We start from the raw sequence: 19,862 nt of genomic DNA on the forward strand, positions 1-19,862 counted from the left end.
TTCACTCGCATAGCTGGGAAGTCTGTGTCGCTATTTATAGCAATGACAAGAATATTTCTGTTTTTAAGACAGTTTCTTCATATATGAGAACTGTTCAGAAAGGAACAGATGTAAACATACAGACTACTAAAGGATAATCCCTTCTTCATATTGCAGTAGCTGTTAATCAAGAAACATTAGTAAAAATCCTATTGATTGTAAAAAACTGTATTGACGTCTGTGATCACACAGCATTTATTGCATTGTTTTATCCTTGCCAAAATGGAAATTTAAAACCCGAAATTATTGGTAGACTGTGGTGAAAGCCTTCACTCGCATAGCTGGGAAGACTGTGTCGCTATTTATAGCAATGACAAGAATATTTCTGTTTTTAAGACAGTTTCTTCATATATGAGAACTGTTCAGAAAGGAACAGATGTAAACATACAGACTACTAAAGGATAATCCCTTCTTCATATTGCAGTAGCTGCCAATCAAGAAACATTAGTAAAAATCCTACTAATTGGAAAAAACTGCATTGACATCTGTGATCACACATTTGTGGCATTGTTGCCAAAATGGAAATTTAAAACTCCCAAATCGGCTAATAGACTGTGGTGCAAACCTTCACTCGCATAGTCTGGGAAGACTAGGTCGCTATTTATAGCAATGACAAGAATATTTCTGTTTTTATAACGTTTTCTCAGAAATTAAGGAATTGCCTTGGACAGAATCAATTACGTTTGAACGTAACTCGAAGAAACATTTAAAATGTTAAAGACATGGGCAGTCTATTACAGACATAGGAGTCGGTAATAGATTTTTAAATTAACAAGCGTTCAAGCAGTGGAAAACCCGGCTGTTGAAGTTAAACATGCTTCCAATACTTGGGAATCATCCTTCTCTCATGTATGAGTACTGTTACGAAAGGAACACATGTAAATGTACAGAACACTAAAGGATAATCCCTTCTTCATATTGCAGTAGCTGCCAATCAAGAAACATTAGTAAAAATCCTACTAATTGGAAAAAACAGCATTGACGTCTGTGAACACACGGCACTTTTGGCATTGTTTTATGCTAGCCAAAATGGAAATTTAAAACACGCAAATTTGTTAATAGACTGTGGTGCAAATCTTCACTCGCATAGCTGGGAAGACTGTGTCGCTATTTATAGCAATGACAAGAATATTTCTGTTTTTAAGACAGTTTCTTCATATATGAGAACTATTCAGAAAGGAACAGATGTAAACATACAGACTACTAAAGGATAATCCCTTCTTCATATTGCAGTAGCTGTTAATCAAGAAACATTAGTAAAAATCCTATTGATTGTAAAAAACTGTATTGACGTCTGTGATCACACAGCATTTATTGCATTGTTTTATCCTTGCCAAAATGGAAATTTAAAACCCGAAATTATTGGTAGACTGTGGTGAAAGCCTTCACTCGCATAGCTGGGAAGACTGTGTCGCTATTTATAGCAATGACAAGAATATTTCTGTTTTTAAGACAGTTTCTTCATATATGAGAACTATTCAGAAAGGAACAGATGTAAACATACAGACTACTAAAGGATAATCCCTTCTTCATATTGCAGTAGCTGTTAATCAAGAAACATTAGTAAAAATCCTATTGATTGGAAAAAACTGTATTGACGTCTGTGATCACACGGCATTTGTTCCATTCTTTTATCCTTGCCAAAATGGAAATTTAAAACTCGCGAATTTGCTAATAGACTGTGGTGCAAACCTTCACTCGCATAGCTGGGAAGACTGTGTCGCTATTTATAGCAATGACAAGAATATTTCTGTTTTTAAGACAGTTTCTTCAAATATAAGAACTGTTCAGAAATACATCTATGTAAATGTACAGAACACTAAAGGATAATCCCTTCTTCATATTGCAGTAGCTGCCAATCAAGAAACAATAGTCAAAATCCTATTGATTGGAAATAACTGTATTGACGTCTGTGATCACACGGCATTTGTTGCATTGTTTTATCCTTCCCAAAATGGAAATTTAAAACTCGAAATTTGTTGGTAGACTGTGGTGAGCCTTCACTCGCATAGCTTGGGAAGTCTGTGTCGCTATTTATAGCAATGACAAGAATGTTTCTGTTTTTAAGACAGTGTCTTCATATATAAGAACTGTTCAGAAATCATCTATGTAAATGTACAGAACACTAAAACTAAACCCTTCTTCATATTGCAGTAACTGCCGATCAACAAACATTAGTAAAAATCCTATTGATTGGAAAAAACTGCATTGACATCTGTGATCACACGACATTTGTGGCATTGTTGCCAAAAATGGAAATTTAGAACTCGCAAATTTGTTATTAGATTGTGGTGCAAGCCTTCACTCGCATAGCTGGGAAGACTATGTCGCTATTTCAATCCAAGCAATAACAAGAATATTTCCGTTTTTAAAACAGTTTCTCAGAAATCAAGGAATTGCCTTCAACTGAATCAATTATGTTTGAACGTAATTCGAAGAAACATTTAAAATGTTAAAGACATGGGCAGTCTATTACAGACATAGATTAACAAGCGTTCAAGCAATGGAAAAGCCACATGTTGAAGTTGAACAACCTTCCCATACTTGGGAATCATCCTTCTCTCATGTATGAGTATTGTTACGAAAGGAACACATGTAAATATACAGAACACAAAAGGATAATCCCTTCTTCATATTGCAGTAGCTGCCAATCAAGAAACATTAGTAAAAATCCTACTAATTGGAAAAAACTGCATTGACATCTGTGATCACACGACATTTGTGGCATTGTTGCCAAAATGGAAATTTAAAACTCCCAAATCGGCTAATAGACTGTGGTGCAAACCTTCACTCGCACAGCTGGGAAGACTGTGTCGCTATTTAGAGCAATGACAAGAATATTTCTGTTTTTAAGACAGTGTCTTCATATATAAGAACTGTTCAGAAATCATCTATGTAAATGTACAGAACACTAAAAGATAAACCCTTCTTCATATTGCAGTAACTGCCGATCAAGAAACATTAGTAAAAATCCTATTGATTGGAAAAAACTGCATTCACGTCTATGATCACACGGTATTTGTGGCATTGTTGCCAAAAATGGAAATTTAGAACTCGCAAATTTGTTATTAGATTGTGGTGCAAGCCTTCACTCGCATAGCTGGGAAGTCTCTGTCGCTATTTACAGCAATGACAAGAATATTTCTGTTTTTAAGACAGTTTCTTCATATATGAGAACTGTTCAGAAAGGAACAGATGTAAACATACAGACTACTAAAGGATAATCCCTTCTTCATATTGCAGTAGCTGCTAATCAAGAAACATTAGTAAAAATCCTACTAATTGGAAAAAACTGCATTGACATCTGTGATCACACATTTGTGGCATTGTTGCCAAAATGGAAATTTAAAACTCCCAAATCGGCTAATAGACTGTGGTGCAAACCTTCACTCGCATAGCCTCGGAAGACTAGGTCGCTATTTATAGCAATGACAAGAATATTTCTGTTTTTATAACATTTTCTCAGAAATTAAGGAATTGCCTTGGACAGAATCAATTACGTTTGAACGTAACTCGAAGAAACATTTAAAGTGTTAAAGACATGGGCAGTCTATTACAGACATAGGAGTCGGTAATAGATTTTTAGATTAACAAGCGTTCAAGCAGTGGAAAACCCGGCTGTTGAAGTTAAACATGCTTCCAATACTTGGGAATCATCCTTCTCTCATGTATGAGTAATGTTACGAAAGGAACACATGTAAATGTACAGAACACTAAAGGATAATCCCTTCTTCATATTGCAGTAGCTGCCAATCAAGAAACATTAGTAAAAATCCTACTAATTGGAAAAAACTGCATTGACGTCTGTGAACACACGACATTTGTGGCATTGTTGCCGAAATTGGAAATTTAGAACTCGTAAATTTATTGGTAGATTGTGGTGCAAGCCTTCACTCGCATAGCTGGGAAGACTGTGTCGCTATTTCAAACCAAACAATAACAAGAATATTTCCGTTTTTATAACAGTTTCTCAGAAATCAAGGAATTGCCTTCAACTGAATCAATTATGTTTGAACGTAATTCGAAGAAACATTTAAAATGTTAAAGACATGGGCAGTCTATTACAGACATAGATTAACAAGCGTTCAAGCAGTGGAAAAGCCACATGTTGAAGTTGAACAACCTTCCCATACTTGGGAATCATCCTTCTCTCATGTATGAGAACTGTTAAGAAAGGAACACATGTAAATATACAGAACACAAAAGGATAATCCCTTCTTCATATTGCAGTAGCTGCCAATCAAGAAACATTAGTAAAAATCCTATTGATTGGAAAAAATTGCATTGACGTCTGTGAACACACGGCATTTTTGGCATTGTTTTATGCTAGCCAAAATGGAAATTTAAAACACGCAAATTTGCTAATAGACTGTGGTGCAAATCTTCACTCGCATAGCTGGGAAGACTGTGTCGCTATTTATAGCAATGACAAGAATATTTCTGTTTTTAAGACAGTGTCTTCATATATAAGAACTGTTCACAAATCATCTACGTAAATGTACAGAACACTAAAAGATAAACCCTTCTTCATATTGCAGTAACTGCCAATCAAGAAACATTAGTAAAAATCCTATTGATTGGAAAAAACTGCATTCACGTCTGTGATCACACGGCATTTGTGGCATTGTTTTATGCTAGCCAAAATGGAAATTTAAAACTCGCAAATTGGCTAATAGACTGTGGTGCAAACCTTCACTCGCATAGCTGGGAAGTCTGTGTCGCTATTTATAGCAATGACAAGAATATTTCTGTTTTTAAGACAGTTTCTTCATATATGAGAACTGTTCAGAAAGGAACAGATGTAAACATACAGACTACTAAAGGATAATCCCTTCTTCATATTGCAGTAGCTGTTAATCAAGAAACATTAGTAAAAATCCTATTGATTGGAAAAAACTGCATTGACATCTGTGATCACACGACATTTGTGGCATTGTTGCCAAAAATGGAAATTTAGAACTCGCAAATTTGTTATTAGATTGTGGTGCAAGCCTTCACTCGCATAGCTGGGAAGACTGTGTCGCTATTTCAATCCAAGCAATCACAAGAATATTTTCGTTTTTATAACAGTTTCTCAGAAATCAAGGAATTGTCTTGGACACAAACAATTACGTTTGAACGTAATTCGAAGAAACATTTAAAATGTTAAAGTCATAGGCAGTCTATTACAGACATAGGAGTCGGTAATAGATTTTTAGATTAACAAGCGTTCAAGCAGTGGAAAACCCGGGTGTTGAAGTTAAACATGCTTCCAATACTTGGGAATCATCCTTCTCTCATGTATGAGTACTGTTACGAAAGGAACACATGTAAATATACAGAACACAAAAGGATAATCCCTTCTTCATATTGCAGTACCTGCCAATGAAGAAACATTAGTAAAAATCCTATTGATTGGAAAAAACAGCATTAACGTCTGTGATCACACGGCATTTGTGGCATTGTTTTATGCTAGCCAAAATGGAAATTTAAAACTCGAAATTTGTTGGTAGACTGTGGTGAGCCTTCACTCGCATAGCTGGGAAGTCTGTGTCGCTATTTATAGCAATGACAAGAATATTTCTGTTTTTAAGACAGTTTCTTCATATATGAGAACTGTTCAGAAAGGAACAGATGTAAACATACAGACTACTAAAGGATAATCCCTTCTTCATATTGCAGTAGCTGTTAATCAAGAAACATTAGTAAAAATCCTATTGATTGTAAAAAACTGTATTGACGTCTGTGATCACACAGCATTTATTGCATTGTTTTATCCTTGCCAAAATGGAAATTTAAAACCCGAAATTATTGGTAGACTGTGGTGAAAGCCTTCACTCGCATAGCTGGGAAGACTGTGTCGCTATTTATAGCAATGACAAGAATATTTCTGTTTTTAAGACAGTTTCTTCATATATGAGAACTGTTCAGAAAGGAACAGATGTAAACATACAGACTACTAAAGGATAATCCCTTCTTCATATTGCAGTAGCTGCCAATCAAGAAACATTAGTAAAAATCCTACTAATTGGAAAAAACTGCATTGACATCTGTGATCACACATTTGTGGCATTGTTGCCAAAATGGAAATTTAAAACTCCCAAATCGGCTAATAGACTGTGGTGCAAACCTTCACTCGCATAGTCTGGGAAGACTAGGTCGCTATTTATAGCAATGACAAGAATATTTCTGTTTTTATAACGTTTTCTCAGAAATTAAGGAATTGCCTTGGACAGAATCAATTACGTTTGAACGTAACTCGAAGAAACATTTAAAATGTTAAAGACATGGGCAGTCTATTACAGACATAGGAGTCGGTAATAGATTTTTAAATTAACAAGCGTTCAAGCAGTGGAAAACCCGGCTGTTGAAGTTAAACATGCTTCCAATACTTGGGAATCATCCTTCTCTCATGTATGAGTACTGTTACGAAAGGAACACATGTAAATGTACAGAACACTAAAGGATAATCCCTTCTTCATATTGCAGTAGCTGCCAATCAAGAAACATTAGTAAAAATCCTACTAATTGGAAAAAACAGCATTGACGTCTGTGAACACACGGCACTTTTGGCATTGTTTTATGCTAGCCAAAATGGAAATTTAAAACACGCAAATTTGTTAATAGACTGTGGTGCAAATCTTCACTCGCATAGCTGGGAAGACTGTGTCGCTATTTATAGCAATGACAAGAATATTTCTGTTTTTAAGACAGTTTCTTCATATATGAGAACTATTCAGAAAGGAACAGATGTAAACATACAGACTACTAAAGGATAATCCCTTCTTCATATTGCAGTAGCTGTTAATCAAGAAACATTAGTAAAAATCCTATTGATTGTAAAAAACTGTATTGACGTCTGTGATCACACAGCATTTATTGCATTGTTTTATCCTTGCCAAAATGGAAATTTAAAACCCGAAATTATTGGTAGACTGTGGTGAAAGCCTTCACTCGCATAGCTGGGAAGACTGTGTCGCTATTTATAGCAATGACAAGAATATTTCTGTTTTTAAGACAGTTTCTTCATATATGAGAACTATTCAGAAAGGAACAGATGTAAACATACAGACTACTAAAGGATAATCCCTTCTTCATATTGCAGTAGCTGTTAATCAAGAAACATTAGTAAAAATCCTATTGATTGGAAAAAACTGTATTGACGTCTGTGATCACACGGCATTTGTTCCATTCTTTTATCCTTGCCAAAATGGAAATTTAAAACTCGCGAATTTGCTAATAGACTGTGGTGCAAACCTTCACTCGCATAGCTGGGAAGACTGTGTCGCTATTTATAGCAATGACAAGAATATTTCTGTTTTTAAGACAGTTTCTTCAAATATAAGAACTGTTCAGAAATACATCTATGTAAATGTACAGAACACTAAAGGATAATCCCTTCTTCATATTGCAGTAGCTGCCAATCAAGAAACAATAGTCAAAATCCTATTGATTGGAAATAACTGTATTGACGTCTGTGATCACACGGCATTTGTTGCATTGTTTTATCCTTCCCAAAATGGAAATTTAAAACTCGAAATTTGTTGGTAGACTGTGGTGAGCCTTCACTCGCATAGCTTGGGAAGTCTGTGTCGCTATTTATAGCAATGACAAGAATGTTTCTGTTTTTAAGACAGTGTCTTCATATATAAGAACTGTTCAGAAATCATCTATGTAAATGTACAGAACACTAAAACTAAACCCTTCTTCATATTGCAGTAACTGCCGATCAACAAACATTAGTAAAAATCCTATTGATTGGAAAAAACTGCATTGACATCTGTGATCACACGACATTTGTGGCATTGTTGCCAAAAATGGAAATTTAGAACTCGCAAATTTGTTATTAGATTGTGGTGCAAGCCTTCACTCGCATAGCTGGGAAGACTATGTCGCTATTTCAATCCAAGCAATAACAAGAATATTTCCGTTTTTAAAACAGTTTCTCAGAAATCAAGGAATTGCCTTCAACTGAATCAATTATGTTTGAACGTAATTCGAAGAAACATTTAAAATGTTAAAGACATGGGCAGTCTATTACAGACATAGATTAACAAGCGTTCAAGCAATGGAAAAGCCACATGTTGAAGTTGAACAACCTTCCCATACTTGGGAATCATCCTTCTCTCATGTATGAGTATTGTTACGAAAGGAACACATGTAAATATACAGAACACAAAAGGATAATCCCTTCTTCATATTGCAGTAGCTGCCAATCAAGAAACATTAGTAAAAATCCTACTAATTGGAAAAAACTGCATTGACATCTGTGATCACACGACATTTGTGGCATTGTTGCCAAAATGGAAATTTAAAACTCCCAAATCGGCTAATAGACTGTGGTGCAAACCTTCACTCGCACAGCTGGGAAGACTGTGTCGCTATTTAGAGCAATGACAAGAATATTTCTGTTTTTAAGACAGTGTCTTCATATATAAGAACTGTTCAGAAATCATCTATGTAAATGTACAGAACACTAAAAGATAAACCCTTCTTCATATTGCAGTAACTGCCGATCAAGAAACATTAGTAAAAATCCTATTGATTGGAAAAAACTGCATTCACGTCTATGATCACACGGTATTTGTGGCATTGTTGCCAAAAATGGAAATTTAGAACTCGCAAATTTGTTATTAGATTGTGGTGCAAGCCTTCACTCGCATAGCTGGGAAGTCTGTGTCGCTATTTACAGCAATGACAAGAATATTTCTGTTTTTAAGACAGTTTCTTCATATATGAGAACTGTTCAGAAAGGAACAGATGTAAACATACAGACTACTAAAGGATAATCCCTTCTTCATATTGCAGTAGCTGCTAATCAAGAAACATTAGTAAAAATCCTACTAATTGGAAAAAACTGCATTGACATCTGTGATCACACATTTGTGGCATTGTTGCCAAAATGGAAATTTAAAACTCCCAAATCGGCTAATAGACTGTGGTGCAAACCTTCACTCGCATAGCCTCGGAAGACTAGGTCGCTATTTATAGCAATGACAAGAATATTTCTGTTTTTATAACATTTTCTCAGAAATTAAGGAATTGCCTTGGACAGAATCAATTACGTTTGAACGTAACTCGAAGAAACATTTAAAGTGTTAAAGACATGGGCAGTCTATTACAGACATAGGAGTCGGTAATAGATTTTTAGATTAACAAGCGTTCAAGCAGTGGAAAACCCGGCTGTTGAAGTTAAACATGCTTCCAATACTTGGGAATCATCCTTCTCTCATGTATGAGTAATGTTACGAAAGGAACACATGTAAATGTACAGAACACTAAAGGATAATCCCTTCTTCATATTGCAGTAGCTGCCAATCAAGAAACATTAGTAAAAATCCTACTAATTGGAAAAAACTGCATTGACGTCTGTGAACACACGACATTTGTGGCATTGTTGCCGAAATTGGAAATTTAGAACTCGTAAATTTATTGGTAGATTGTGGTGCAAGCCTTCACTCGCATAGCTGGGAAGACTGTGTCGCTATTTCAAACCAAACAATAACAAGAATATTTCCGTTTTTATAACAGTTTCTCAGAAATCAAGGAATTGCCTTCAACTGAATCAATTATGTTTGAACGTAATTCGAAGAAACATTTAAAATGTTAAAGACATGGGCAGTCTATTACAGACATAGATTAACAAGCGTTCAAGCAGTGGAAAAGCCACATGTTGAAGTTGAACAACCTTCCCATACTTGGGAATCATCCTTCTCTCATGTATGAGAACTGTTAAGAAAGGAACACATGTAAATATACAGAACACAAAAGGATAATCCCTTCTTCATATTGCAGTAGCTGCCAATCAAGAAACATTAGTAAAAATCCTATTGATTGGAAAAAATTGCATTGACGTCTGTGAACACACGGCATTTTTGGCATTGTTTTATGCTAGCCAAAATGGAAATTTAAAACACGCAAATTTGCTAATAGACTGTGGTGCAAATCTTCACTCGCATAGCTGGGAAGACTGTGTCGCTATTTATAGCAATGACAAGAATATTTCTGTTTTTAAGACAGTGTCTTCATATATAAGAACTGTTAACAAATCATCTACGTAAATGTACAGAACACTAAAAGATAAACCCTTCTTCATATTGCAGTAACTGCCAATCAAGAAACATTAGTAAAAATCCTATTGATTGGAAAAAACTGCATTCACGTCTGTGATCACACGGCATTTGTGGCATTGTTTTATGCTAGCCAAAATGGAAATTTAAAACTCGCAAATTGGCTAATAGACTGTGGTGCAAACCTTCACTCGCATAGCTGGGAAGTCTGTGTCGCTATTTATAGCAATGACAAGAATATTTCTGTTTTTAAGACAGTTTCTTCATATATGAGAACTGTTCAGAAAGGAACAGATGTAAACATACAGACTACTAAAGGATAATCCCTTCTTCATATTGCAGTAGCTGTTAATCAAGAAACATTAGTAAAAATCCTATTGATTGGAAAAAACTGCATTGACATCTGTGATCACACGACATTTGTGGCATTGTTGCCAAAAATGGAAATTTAGAACTCGCAAATTTGTTATTAGATTGTGGTGCAAGCCTTCACTCGCATAGCTGGGAAGACTGTGTCGCTATTTCAATCCAAGCAATCACAAGAATATTTTCGTTTTTATAACAGTTTCTCAGAAATCAAGGAATTGTCTTGGACACAAACAATTACGTTTGAACGTAATTCGAAGAAACATTTAAAATGTTAAAGTCATAGGCAGTCTATTACAGACATAGGAGTCGGTAATAGATTTTTAGATTAACAAGCGTTCAAGCAGTGGAAAACCCGGGTGTTGAAGTTAAACATGCTTCCAATACTTGGGAATCATCCTTCTCTCATGTATGAGTACTGTTACGAAAGGAACACATGTAAATGTACAGAACACTAAAGGATAATCCCTTCTTCATATTGCAGTAGCTGCCAATCAAGAAACATTAGTAAAAATCCTACTAATTGGAAAAAACTGCATTGACGTCTGTGAACACACGACATTTGTGGCATTGTTGCCGAAATTGGAAATTTACAACTCGTAAATTTATTGGTAGATTGTGGTGCAAGCCTTCACTCGCATAGCTGGGAAGACTGTGTCGCTATTTCAAACCAAACAATAACAAGAATATTTCCGTTTTTATAACAGTTTCTCAGAAATCAAGGAATTGCCTTCAACTGAATCAATTATGTTTGAACGTAATTCGAAGAAACATTTAAAATGTTAAAGACATGGGCAGTCTATTACAGACATAGATTAACAAGCGTTCAAGCAGTGGAAAAGCCACCTGTTGAAGTTGAACAACCTTCCCATACTTGGGAATCATCCTTCTCTCATGTATGAGAACTGTTAAGAAAGGAACACATGTAAATATACAGAACACAAAAGGATAATCCCTTCTTCATATTGCAGTAGCTGCCAATCAAGAAACATTAGTAAAAATGCTATTGATTGGAAAAAAATGCATTCACGTCTGTGATCACACGGCATTTGTGGCATTGTTTTATGCTAGCCAAAATGGAAATTTAAAACTCGCAATTTGGCTAATAGACTGTGGTGCAAAACTTCACTCGCATACCTGGGAAGACTAGGTCGCTATTTATAGCAATCAAAGGAATATTTCTGTTTTTAAGACAGTTTCTTCATATATGAAAACTGTTCAGAAAGGAACAGATGTAAACGTACAGTATAATAAAGGACAATTCCTTTTCATATTGCAGTAACTGCCAATCAAGAAACATTAGTCAAAATCCTATTGATTGGAAATAACTGTATTGACGTCTGTGATCACACGGCATTTGTTGCATTGTCTTATCCTTCCAAAATGGAAATTTAAAACTCGAAATTTGTTGGTAGACTGTGGTGAGCCTTCACTCGCATAGCTTGGGAAGTCTGTGTCGCTATTTATAGCAATGACAAGAATGTTTCTGTTTTTAAGACAGTGTCTTCATATATAAGAACTGTTCAGAAATCATCTATGTAAATGTACAGAACACTAAAAATAAACCCTTCTTCATATTGCAGTAACTGCCGATCAAGAAACATTAGTAAAAATCCTATTGATTGGAAATAACTGTATTGACATCTGTGATCACACGACATTTGTGGCATTGTTGCCAAAATGGAAATTTAAAACTCGCAAATTGGCTAATAGACTGTGGTGCAAACCTTCACTCGCATAGCCTGGGAAGACTAGGTCGCTATTTAAAGCAATGACAAGAATATTTCTGTTTTTATAACATTTTCTCAGAAATTAAGGAATTGCCTCGGACAGAATCAATTACGTTTGAACGTAATTCGAAGAAACATTTAAAATGTTAAAGACATGGGCAGTCTATTACAGACATAGATTAACAAGCGTTCAAGCAGTGGAAAAGCCACCTGTTGAAGTTGAACAACCTTCCCATACTTTGGAATCCTCCTTCTCTCATGTATGAGAACTGTTAAGAAACGAACACATGTAAATGTACAGTAGACTAAAGGATAAACCCTTCTTCATATTGCAGTAACTGCCAATCAAGAAACATTAGTAAAAATCCTATTGATTGGAAAAAACTGCATCGACATCTGTGATCACACGACATTTGTGGCATTGTTGCCAAAATGGAAATTTAAAACTCGCAAATTGGCTAATAGACTGTGGTGCAAACCTTCACTCGCGTAGCCTGGGAAGACTAGGTCGCTATTTATAGCAATCAAAGGAATATTTCTGTTTTTAAGACAGTTTCTTCATATATGAAAACTGTTCAGAAAGGAACAGATGTAAACGTACAGAATAATAAAGGATAATCCCTTCTTCATATTGCAGTAGCTGCCAATCAAGAAACATTAGTAAAAATCCTATTGATTGGAAAAAACTGTATTGACGTCTGTGATCACACGGCATTTGTTCCATTCTTTTATCCTTGCCAAAATGGAAATTTAAAACTCGCAAATTTGCTAATAGACTGTGGTGCAAACCTTCACTCGCATAGCTGGGAAGACTGTGTCGCTATTTCAATCCAAGCAATAAGAAGAATATTTCCGTTTTTATAACATTTTCTCAGAAATCAAGGAATTGCCTTGGACACAAACAATTACGTTTGAACGTAATTCGAAGAAACATTTAAAATGTTAAAGTCACAGGCAGTTTATTAGACATAGAAGTCGGTAATAGATTTTTAGATTAACAAGCGTTCAAGCAGTGGAAAACCCCGCTGTTGAAGTTAAACATGCTTCCAATACTTGGGAATCATCCTTCTCTCATGTATCAGAACTGTTAAGAAAGGTACACATGTAAATATACAGAACACAAAAGGATAATCCCTTCTTCATATTGCAGTAGCTGCCAATCAAGAAACATTAGTAAAAATCCTATTGGTTGGAAAAAACTGCATTGACGTCTGTGAACACACGGCATTTTTGGCATTGTTTTATGCTAGCCAAAATGGAAATTGAAAACACGCAAATTTGCTAATAGACTGTGGTGCAAATCTTCACTCGCATAGCTGTAAAGACTGTGTCGCTATTTATAGCAATGACAAGAATATTTCTGTTTTTAAGACAGTTTCTTCATATATGAGAACTGTTCAGAAAGGAACAGATGTAAACATACAGAATAATAAAGGATAATTCCTTTTCATATTGCAGTAACTGCCAATCAAGAAACATTAGTAAAAATCCTACTAATTGGAAAAAACTGCATTGACATCTGTGATCACACGACATTTGTGGCATTGTTGCCGAAATGGAAATTTAAAACTCCAAAATCGGCTTATAGACTGTGGTGCAAACCTTCACTCGCATAGCCTGGGAAGACTAGGTCGCTATTTATAGCAATGACAAGAATATTTCTGTTTTTATAACATTTTCTCAGAAATTAAGGAATTGCCTTCAACTGAATCAATTACGTTTGAACGTAACTCGAAGAAACATTTAAAATGTTAAAGACATGGGCAGTCTATTGCAGACATAGATTAACAAGCGTTCAAGCAGTGGAAAAGCCACCTGTTGAAGTTGAACAACCTTCCCATACTTGGGAATCATCCTTCTCTCATGTATGAGAACTGTTAAGAAAGGAACACATGTAAATATACAGAACACAAAAGGATAATCCCTTCTTCATATTGCAGTACCTGCCAATGAAGAAACATTAGTAAAAATCCTATTGATTGGAAAAAACTGCATTAACGTCTGTGATCACACGGCATTTGTGGCATTGTTTTATGCTAGCCAAAATGGAAATTTAAAACTCGAAATTTGTTGGTAGACTGTGGTGAGCCTTCACTCGCATAGCTGGGAAGACTGTGTCGCTATTTACAGCAATGACAAGAATATTTCTGATTTTAAGACAGTTTCTTGATATATGAGAACTGTTCAGAAAGGAACAGATGTAAACATACACACTACTAAAGGATAATCCCTTCTTCATATTGCAGTAGCTGCCAATCAAGAAACATTAGTAAAAATCCTACTAATTGGAAAAAACTGCATTGACATCTGTGATCACACATTTGTGGCATTGTTGCCAAAATGGAAATTTAAAACTCCCAAATCGGCTAATAGACTGTGGTGCAAACCTTCACTCGCATAGTCTGGGAAGACTAGGTCGCTATTTATAGCAATGACAAGAATATTTCTGTTTTTATAACGTTTTCTCAGAAATTAAGGAATTGCCTTGGACAGAATCAATTACGTTTGAACGTAACTCGAAGAAACATTTAAAATGTTAAAGACATGGGCAGTCTATTACAGACATAGGAGTCGGTAATAGATTTTTAAATTAACAAGCGTTCAAGCAGTGGAAAACCCGGCTGTTGAAGTTAAACATGCTTCCAATACTTGGGAATCATCCTTCTCTCATGTATGAGTACTGTTACGAAAGGAACACATGTAAATGTACAGAACACTAAAGGATAATCCCTTCTTCATATTGCAGTAGCTGCCAATCAAGAAACATTAGTAAAAATCCTACTAATTGGAAAAAACTGCATTGACGTCTGTGAACACACGGCACTTTTGGCATTGTTTTATGCTAGCCAAAATGGAAATTTAAAACACGCAAATTTGTTAATAGACTGTGGTGCAAATCTTCACTCGCATAGCTGGGAAGACTGTGTCGCTATTTATAGCAATGACAAGAATATTTCTGTTTTTAAGACAGTTTCTTCATATATGAGAACTATTCAGAAAGGAACAGATGTAAACATACAGACTACTAAAGGATAATCCCTTCTTCATATTGCAGTAGCTGTTAATCAAGAAACATTAGTAAAAATCCTATTGATTGGAAAAAACTGTATTGACGTCTGTGATCACACGGCATTTGTTCCATTCTTTTATCCTTGCCAAAATGGAAATTTAAAACTCGCGAATTTGCTAATAGACTGTGGTGCAAACCTTCACTCGCATAGCTGGGAAGACTGTGTCGCTATTTAAAGCAATGACAAGAATATTTCTGTTTTTAAGACAGTTTCTTCATATATGAAAACTGTTCAGAAAGGAACAGATGTAAGCGTACAGAATAATAAAGGATAATTCCTTTTCATATTGCAGTAACTGCCAATCAAGAAACAATAGTCAAAATCCTATTGATTGGAAATAACTGTATTGACGTCTGTGATCACACGGCATTTGTTGCATTGTTTTATCCTTCCCAAAATGGAAATTTAAAACTCGAAATTTGTTGGTAGACTGTGGTGAGCCTTCACTCGCATAGCTTGGGAAGTCTGTGTCGCTATTTATAGCAATGACAAGAATGTTTCTGTTTTTAAGACAGTGTCTTCATATATAAGAACTGTTCAGAAATCATCTATGTAAATGTACAGAACACTAAAAATAAACCCTTCTTCATATTGCAGTAACTGCCGATCAACAAACATTAGTAAAAATCCTATTGATTGGAAAAAACTGCATTGACATCTGTGATCACACGACATTTGTGGCATTGTTGCCAAAAATGGAAATTTAGAACTCGCAAATTTGTTATTAGATTGTGGTGCAAGCCTTCACTCGCATAGCTGGGAAGACTATGTCGCTATTTCAATCCAAGCAATAACAAGAATATTTCCGTTTTTAAAACAGTTTCTCAGAAATCAAGGAATTGCCTTCAACTGAATCAATTATGTTTGAACGTAATTCGAAGAAACATTTAAAATGTTAAAGACATGGGCAGTCTATTACAGACATAGATTAACAAGCGTTCAAGCAATGGAAAAGCCACATGTTGAAGTTGAACAACCTTCCCATACTTGGGAATCATCCTTCTCTCATGTATGAGTATTGTTACGAAAGGAACACATGTAAATATACAGAACACAAAAGGATAATCCCTTCTTCATATTGCAGTAGCTGCCAATCAAGAAACATTAGTAAAAATCCTACTAATTGGAAAAAACTGCATTGACATCTGTGATCACACGACATTTGTGGCATTGTTGCCAAAATGGAAATTTAAAACTCCCAAATCGGCTAATAGACTGTGGTGCAAACCTTCACTCGCACAGCTGGGAAGACTGTGTCGCTATTTAGAGCAATGACAAGAATATTTCTGTTTTTAAGACAGTGTCTTCATATATAAGAACTGTTCAGAAATCATCTATGTAAATGTACAGAACACTAAAAGATAAACCCTTCTTCATATTGCAGTAACTGCCGATCAAGAAACATTAGTAAAAATCCTATTGATTGGAAAAAACTGCATTCACGTCTATGATCACACGGTATTTGTGGCATTGTTGCGACTGGACAGTTCAACAGCACATTTTGCTGTGATATCTGCCAGCTCATTTCCATTTATTCCCACATGCCCGGGAACCCAGCAGTACAGGATATCATACCCACGATGCATTAAGTTTATATGTATTTTGAGAATATCCACTATTACTGGATTTTGAGTATTAGGAAAAGCTTCTATTGATTTAAGAGCACTATACGAATCTGTATAAATTATAAACTTTTTGTAGCAGAGCCTTGAGATGTATAAAAGACTATAATATATCGCAGTTAATTCGGATGTTAAGACAGAGAAAGCATTGTGCAAGCATCTACCCTCCATGTGGTCTTTAATTACATATGCCATCCCCACATGATCTTTTGACTTGGACCCATCTGTATAAACTGGAAGATAACTGCTATATTTGTTCCTGTGCTCAGCGAAGAGTTGTCTGTAAATAATCTCGTTAGTGCTTGCCTTCACATGATACTTAAAAACATCAAGAAGCTGAATCCGTGCATTTTCCCAAGGTGGGATTTCAAAATTCTGTACTGTTTGGGGGTGCATATCAGAGAGGGAAAGTTCCTCAATGACAGGGCGAACTCTTAAAAGAAATGTAGGAACACAAGATGGACGTGTTTCAAATAACGCGTTACTCACATCATCAAGTAAGCACAGCTTATTGGGATGTTCAGGTTGGGACAGTATAATAAAATATTGCAAAAGGGACAATTGTTCACGCCTCAGATAAAGTGATGGTTCATTACAGTCAACATACAGGCTCTGGACAGGAGAAAGAGTGAGTGAGTGAGTGATTATGGCGCAAAAACCAGAGATGGTTATGACGCGCCAAACACAAGATGGGATGATTACAATTGATGACATTAAAATTCAATCAATAAAAACAAGTAGATAAATGTACCAAATCCAGAGGATGAAGTCATATAAACACAAGTTAAAAAGCACATATTAAAATTCAAGACACAGTCTTCAAAACAAATTACATTTGGTAATAAAAGCCAATCTCTTTTAAATAATAAAATAAATTACAATTCACCTCTCTTCCGATTAAACGGTCGAGAGGTAAGTCACAGCTATTAAAATATTTCTGGCGAAGACTATTAAAACATCGACACTCAATTAAAATATGACGAACAGATAAACAAACATTACAATTAAAACAAACAGGCTCATTTTTAGCTTTGAGAAGATAGTTATGTGTGACTCGAGTGTGACCAATTCTGAGGCGAGTCAAAAGAACGTCCTCCTTACGATTTCCAACAATATCCCAATGCTCAATTCTAGTCTTGACGTTTCTCAACTTGTTGTGATGCTGAACATCCCAAAATTGCTGCCATTTTTTTCGGACCTTTCCCTTGATGACATTGCAGATATCTCTAAAAGGGATAAGGCGACTGGACAGTTCAACAGCAGATCTGGCTGCGATATCTGCAAGCTCATTTCCTTTTATTCCAACATGTCCAGGAACCCAGCAGTACAGGACTTCATAACCTCGAATCGTTAAATTTATATGAATTTTGAGAACATCCACTACCACAGGATTCTGCATGTTGGGAAAAGCTTCCAAGGATTTAAGAGCACTATACGAGTCTGTGTAAACTATGAACTTTTTGTGGCAGAGCTTTGATATATACAAAAGACCATAATATATAGCAGTCAGTTCAGATGTTAGGACTGAGAAAGCATGGTGCAGGCATCTGCCCTCTATGTAATTTTCAAATACAAAAGCCATCCCAACATGATCATTTGTCTTTGATCCATCTGTGTATATCGGATAATAACTGCTATATTTGTGCCTGTGCTCAGCAAAGAGTTGTCTATAAACGATCTCGTTAGTGCTTGCCTTCACGTGATGTTTGAAAACATCAAGAAGCTGAATCCGTGAATTTTCCCAAGGTGGGATTTCAAAGTTCTGTACTGCTTGGGGCGCATATCAGAGAGGGAAAGTTCCTCAATGATAGGGCGAAGTCTTAAAGGAAAGGTAGGAACGCAGGATGGACGTGTTTCAAATAAAGTGTTACACTCATTATCAAGTAAGCACAGCTTATTGGGATGTTCAGGTTGGGATAAGATATTAAAATATTGTAAAAGGGACAATTGCTCACGCCTCAGATAAAGTGATGGTTCGTTACAGTCAACATATAGGCTCTGCACAGGAGAAGTCCTGAATGCTCCTGAACAAATCCGCAGACCTTGATGGTGAACAGGATCCAGTTTTAACAAAACAGATGACCGAGCGGATCCATACACAACTGAGCCATAGTCCAGTCTAGAGCGGACGAGCGCTCTGTAAATGCGAAGCATGGAGCAACGCTCTGCACCCCAGGAGGTGTTCGCCAACACTTTTAAAATACTTAGTGTTTTTAGACACTTCTTTCTCAGGTTTAAAACATGAGAAAGGAAAGTCAATTTTCGGTCGAAAGTCACTCCTAAAAATTTTACTTCAGGCGCAACTGGAATAATTGTACCATTCAAATATAACTCAGGTTCAGGATGGAGACCTCGCTTCCTACAAAAGTGCACGCACACAGTTTTCTGTTTCGAAAATGTAAATCCCTGTTTGTCTGACCATTCTTGGATCTTATTCAGAGCCATCTGCAGTTGCCTCTCTACATATCTCATGTCTGCTCCTCGACAGCTAATCTGCAGATCATCAACATATAGAGATCCCAAGATGGTGGGAGGAAGTTCTTTTAGTACAGAATTTATTTTTAAACTAAACAGGGTTACACTGAGCACACAGCCTTGAGGCACACCCTCTTCCTGTTTAAAAACATCCGAAAAAACAGAGCCAATTCTTACTTGAAAAGTTCTAGTGTTCAAGAAATTTTGAATGAAAATTGGTAGGTTGCCGCGCAAGCCACTCTCGTGAAGATCCCGGAGTATACCGTATCTCCATGCCTTATCATAAGCTTTCTCAATGTCGAAGAATATGGAGACAAGGTGACTTCTTCTGACAAAGGCTTTTCGAATAGATGTCTCTAATAGAAGCATATTGTCTACGGTCGTTCTCCCCTTTCGAAAACCGCTCTGATAAGGCGATATAATATTATTCTTTTCCAAGAAGTAGACTAGGCGGCTGTTTACCATCTTTTCAAACAGTTTGCAAACACAACTGGTAAGGGCAATTGGCCG

The sequence above is a fragment of the Stegodyphus dumicola genome, chromosome 7 (genome assembly GCF_044657685.1).
Source record: "Stegodyphus dumicola isolate Sdum_Otavi_A_Nest chromosome 7, ASM4465768v1".
In the NCBI taxonomy this organism is placed as follows: domain Eukaryota; kingdom Metazoa; phylum Arthropoda; class Arachnida; order Araneae; family Eresidae; genus Stegodyphus; species Stegodyphus dumicola.